Source organism: Erigeron canadensis, chromosome 4, assembly GCF_010389155.1.
Source record: "Erigeron canadensis isolate Cc75 chromosome 4, C_canadensis_v1, whole genome shotgun sequence".
In the NCBI taxonomy this organism is placed as follows: Eukaryota; Viridiplantae; Streptophyta; class Magnoliopsida; order Asterales; family Asteraceae; genus Erigeron; species Erigeron canadensis.
The window spans coordinates 16,243,339-16,249,443 of NC_057764.1; the positions used below are offsets into that span (position 1 = coordinate 16,243,339).

The 6,105-nt window shown below is 36.6% G+C and overlaps 1 long non-coding RNA gene across 2 annotated transcripts; it reads left to right on the top strand.

The window, feature by feature from the left end:
- The first annotated feature begins 3,276 nt into the window (after positions 1–3,276).
- On the top strand, positions 3,277–5,403 carry LOC122594940. Of its 2 annotated transcripts, none has more exons than XR_006323158.1 (3): positions 3,277–3,570; positions 3,644–3,729; positions 5,370–5,403. It is a non-coding gene; the product is annotated as an uncharacterized LOC122594940 (long non-coding RNA). The 2 variants fall into 2 exon arrangements; XR_006323157.1 differs by having other exon boundaries at positions 3,654–3,729.
- The last annotated feature ends 702 nt before the right edge of the window (positions 5,404–6,105 follow it).

Here is a 6,105-nt window from a genome sequence, read left to right on the forward strand (position 1 = left end):
GATCTCGGCTTACCAGTTTTTACTATACTGCATGCTTGTGAGTGTGTAGTAGTCAGTCTTCCAGTAAATCGTGTTTATAAATTTAAAGCTAGATTTCACACATCAATTACCGAGATAATTTATAATTGGTTAACTTAATTACTGAGATAATTATAGTTAATGATATTAACAAGAATTGCAGAGATAATTTATGTTAATTGTATTTATAAGTATAAATGATAGGGATAATTTATATGTTTGACTAGATTACCAAGATAATTCTAGTTGTGTATATTATGCGTGTGAATTTTTATGTCGATTTAAGAAATTAATGGCTTGTTATTGATTACAGAAATGGCAAGAAATTTCATTGGTGCGCATAACTACGTGATGAACTTCGATGATGGTCAGGAAAGCACAGAATATTACCACGAGATATTTGCCTTCTTCCGAAGATCGAGAGTTCATCATGCGCTTACTCATTCGCCCGTTATATATCTCAAGTATTTGAGAGATTTTTGGGCTAATGCTAATGTAGTTCGTGCTGGAGACGAATACATTTTTCACACTACGATTGCCGGGCAGCAGATATAGTTCACCGCTGCTAATCTCATTGACATACTTCGTTTAGGCACAGTTGAGTAGGAAGGTGGTGCTACAGGTCTCACCAGATTCCGACATGAGTTAATTCAGGGTGCTTTCCGGATGATGGGGTTTGCAGGTGACTTGGCCAGTAGAACGTTGTTCAAGAAGGGTTTCTACGACAGGTGGGGGTTTCTCGCTCATGTGATTAATGTTGGGCTGAGTAATAAGAAGTCTGGTTTCGATACTTTGAACCAGGAAGCCCAAGCACAGATTGTTGCCTTAGTTTTCAATAAGCCATATAGCTTCTCGAAGTTCTTCTTCGAAGAGATGAGAAAACAGATCAGGGCCACGGGCACGAGGAGATTTTTGATGTATCCTCGACTTGTGATGATGATAATTAATGCTAGACTTCCAAATCTACCTGTTGTAAGGGAAGTGGAGCATGTAAGTTCGATCATTCGCCGAGGGTATGATGAGTTTGTATCTCGATATCCTAATGACCCAAATGCACAAGATGTTGCATTATTCGGTGCGATTATCAACGCCAATTATGTAGCACAGCTGATGGGGTCATTTCAGCATATGTAGGGCCTCAGCCAGAAGATGGTGAAGTTGCAGGGAATGTTGAGATTCCAGAGCAGCTGCATAATGTGGTTGTTGAAGGAGATGTGCCGGTTGAGCCTGTTTTTTCTTGTGCAAGCTGCAAATGATGTGATTGACTTAGCTGGAGCCAATCCAGAAATCGTGGATGATTTGCTGGAACAAATGGGCGATCCAAAGGGGGATATTGCTCAAGTGGAAAGGTACAACGCCAATGAGGATGATCTAGTGGATGTGAATCAGAACCAGCTGCAGTTCTGAAGCAGCTAGAGCTAGTGGTTTAGGTTCTGGTGAAGCTAGTGGATCTGGAGTTAGTCAGGCTAGAGGGTCAGGTGGTGTTGATGTGGGTAAAGGAAAGGCTGTTGCTGATGTTCAAACAGACAAAGAGCCTTCTATGCATTCTGGTGATGATTCCAGCAGTGATGGTGATGAGGATCCTTACAGATCACATGAATTCATCAGAGTTGGTTCTAGAATGGTTCCTAGACCTACTGAAGCCGCTCAGCGAAGAAGAAGAAGAACAAGAGAAGATGATGATGCAGATTGGGAGCCAGAGCAGCGCGTACCTAAAAGAAGAACTCTTGTCAGGGAACACGAATCATCTGCTGTTGCTGGTGTCTCCCAAAGTGCTCCAAGGGTTGTTATACCAGAAACAAGACAACCACAGGCAACGGAAGAAGCTACTCAAGATGTTGCTAGTCTGTAGAGACGACTGTCTGAGCAACAAGAGCAACATGACAGAGACATGTCAGAAATGGGGAGCTTAGTCCATCAATTGTCTGAGAATCTTAAGAATGAAGCTGCCAAGAATGTAGAGCCTACTGATAAGCTCAACAAGGCAGGGGTTGTGGTGTCGGGTATACACAACAAGTATTTGGATCTAGATGAGAAGGTTGTCAGGATGGAAGATGCACTGAAGAATGGCATTAAAATTGCTGAAGACAAATTGCATGAGTTCATCGACAACTATCTCAAGGTTAGAGCTGAGAGAGACAGTTTGGGTTGCCGAGGTGATGAGCTAGCCAAAGTTGGGCATGATGATGATCAAAATGATGATCCCGATGCTGCTAGAGCTACTCAAGAGCTTGGAGGAGGTTTGTTTTTCAGAACAGAGACTCAAGGAGAGTCTAGCCAGGCTGGTGGTGCTGGCAAGGCTACCTCAGAAGCTCCATAGACTCAAGAACAAGTTATTGTAACAACCCTCAATTTCCGACTAGGATAATATACGTGGACCTATCTAGGCCTTTAACCCTAGAAGTTTATTAAGAGAATTGACCTTTTAGGCATTAGGACATAGTGATATTTGCCCTATAGTTCATTAGAAGCCAAAAGGAAGCCAGTTGCCTTAGAAATGCCTTAAACAATAACTATAATCATTCAAGACAATCTCAAGCTATATTTAAGTTCTAATTGAACTTGATGAAATGTCAATGAACCAAAAAGTTTTATTCAAGAAGTTAAGAGTACATAAATAATTATATAAGCTTTATAAGTTGTGATAGCAACAAGAAATCCTTATAATATATTATCCAACAATTCAATCACTAAGCTAATTAAAGTACATCTGAACATAAAAATGTAATTACCAACTTAAAATTTTATTCATAAACTAGTGTGTATATAAAGTGAGCTTAAATAACAATAAGTATATATGTCTATTGTAAATGCAAGTTTATAAATAATGAGGCAAGTAATAAAATTAAAACCCAAAAAAAACTATATATACATACATATACACATACACGTCCTATATATATATACACAAATCAACATGTAATTTACTTCAAGATTTAACTTAGTTAAATCCTACACATATACGTAAACATCTAAGCAAAGAAAGTATCCAATAAAGTAACCATGGTTAGAAAATTTACTAATACTTATAATTATACTCATACTCACATGTATATACTTTACAAAGGCTACACACCAATACTTTATAAAATAAAAACTACAAATTTGAAATGGCTCTTATAAATAAAACACACCGACACACTTCACACAATTTGACCAATCCCTCATCAACTAGCAACATGCTCCATGTCAATTCCAAAGCATATTTACTCCAACTCCACACTCTAACTCCACCACTTATTCATTTCACATGTTTATGCTTCCAACACACTCCTCTTTACTCTCAAACACTCTTTCTCCCCTCCTCCTTTCTAATTTTCGGACTCCCACAATAAGGGCAGAAAAACTGCCCTAAAACACTACTTTCAAGCATCAAATCTACATCTTTGAGTCACCATCTAGTAAGGGAACAATGAAAGGTCAAGATCAAGGATCTTAGAGGTCTCCAAGTGCACAAAAACAGCCCTCAAGTGGGGCTGATCGGCAGCAGCAGCAGGAGGAAGGAAAACAGCCCCATGCTTCTATTTTCTTTTGATTCTTGATCATCAAAGGGTACCCAACTTGTTCCTTTGATTGTTCTTCATATTTTCCTTCACTTTGTAGCTTATTTCCTCTTCCTTTCAAGCTTGTTACAGCCATGAAACACTCCAAGGGCAGCCATGAAATGGAGACCCAACAACACTCTTGATCTTCTTGTTTTGATCTTCAAAGGTTGTTAGCTTGAACCCTCTTCACTAATATTTGATTTCTTGAGCTAAACAAGTCTAGATCTACACATGCATGCATATTTGAATGATGGGTTAACAAGGAATAATCATTAAAAAGTCATACACATAAAAGATGATAAGTAATCTTGTCTAAAAATGTTAGATCTTAACATGCATGCTTAGTTTCTATTGATTTTGATTTGGGATTTGAGATGGATCTTTGAATGATGAGTGATGATTTTGAAATTGTTAATAATCTGGAAAATTGATGTTAATAGATACAAAATAAAGTGAAAATCTTGTTAGTGGTAATTTAGAGGCTAACACAAGCAATCAACATCATTGGCGGGATGTATTAACCAATAAACTTTCTGACAGAATTAATCTTCTGTCTTGTAACGAATAAACTGAATATGTGAGGGAATTTTCAAGCAAAACTTTCAAAATAAAGGTTGTATACAAAAGAGTTAAGATTAACCACCAGCTAGAATTACACAAAAATACTGAACTAAATGAAAGATATGATTTTTCTACCATAAGTGGTCAAAACTGTAATTTTGTCTGAATATTTTATGAAATTTGACAATTTTTATCTCCTAAAACAAAAGGCTCCAGGAGGTCATGCTTGGTGGAAAGTAATTTCAATGTGCCCATAACTTAAAATAATTTTGTGGTATTTTTTTGAAGGTCACATCCTTAAGAACTTTTATAAAACATTTCAAGTCGCACAACAGCAACCATTCTGACCAGTTTTAGTTTGGAAATTTTTAGAGGTAGCAAACAATGCCTAAAAATTAAGTAAAAATTCACAAAATTACAAGACACATATAGGTTGCTACACAAAAATCAGGAAGGTCCAAATAATTTATCTTGACCCCAAAATAGTGACCAAAAATTCGTAATAATAAGGTATGAAAACAGAAAATTTAAAAGAAAACTAATCATGTATGTAACGGGCTAAAAGATGCACTAAGGAGTTAATGGGCTAGCCCGGTCCAACTAATGAACCCATAAGGAACACAAATCAGTCGGCCCACTTGGCCCAATAAGCCTTATAGCCCAATAACCACTATGACCCATTAAGCACCTAACCCAAATAAGGTAAAGCCCAATAACAATTGTAAGCCCAAAACATTTAAAAGCCCATGACACTTAAGGCCCAATTGATAATGGCCCATAACACTTAAACGAATTTCATGAACCAAGTAATCGTAAGACAAATCGAGAAATATACGAGTTGAAGATAAGTGTAATCAAAATAAAACAAAGATAATTAAGTGAGATTGACATAAGTAATTATGTTAACCAAGCTATATATTGATATCACAACTGCTAATTCACGCTAAAATCGGTTACACAACAAATGATGAATATGGATAACATAACTTAATATGGAATTTCTATATGATAACCTAAGATATCAAGTGAAACCACAAATGAAACTAAGTTACCGAAAATCTAACAACTTATAACTACGCATGTAATGAAAGTAACCTTTTTCACCATCATCAATCTCTTCAACCAAAATGATGATGCGAATATTAGCAATACACTTGGATTCCAAAATCGATAACGACATAATGAAAAGGGTATTTCTAAGTGATGGCTTAAGATAGGAACTTACGTATATTAGTCCTATCGTAGGGATAGTCTTGGCTTGAAATATGATGGAGGAACATAATGGATATATGGTCAAGGAGGCTATAGATGGAAAGTACCCATTTTGGATAGATGAGTATAATATGCGGCATATCAAGGTGAGTCATAGCCCCTTTTCAAACTATTTTATGTGTTTAACTATCGCGGTGAAAAGCATGATATATAAATGAAATTTACTTTTATATACATATATATGAAATGATTCTTGATATAATGATTATGAAATGAATTTGTTTCATATGTTCAAGGTGATAAATGTTTTATGATAAGTTTGAGTTCTGTCAACCCGTTTTCTTTCGGTACACTACTAGTTACTCCGAAAGTGGAGGCCTGTAATTAGAGAGTTGCGCAACTAGGTTTTGTCCACCCACCCATAAGTGTAACGGTGGAAGGTTGGTTGTCTTTGTGATGACCTTCACTTCCAGTCCGACCATAGTGGTGCTCTAGCTACCTTAAATTTAAATGGTCGTGTCCATGGCACGACCCTATTATTATTAATACGGCACTTGATTGACAGCTTGTGCCATGAAATGAATTATATATATTGTTGGACTTGATAAAATGATAGTAGTAGTGGCTCAAGCATTTACTCATCAAAATTATGTAAATGATGCCTTTGTGGCTAAATGAAATTGATATTAAATTATGCCCTTGTGGATAAGTGAAATTGATATTAATATCGTTGATAATTGGAAATTGTTTTGAACATACGGATTGGGTA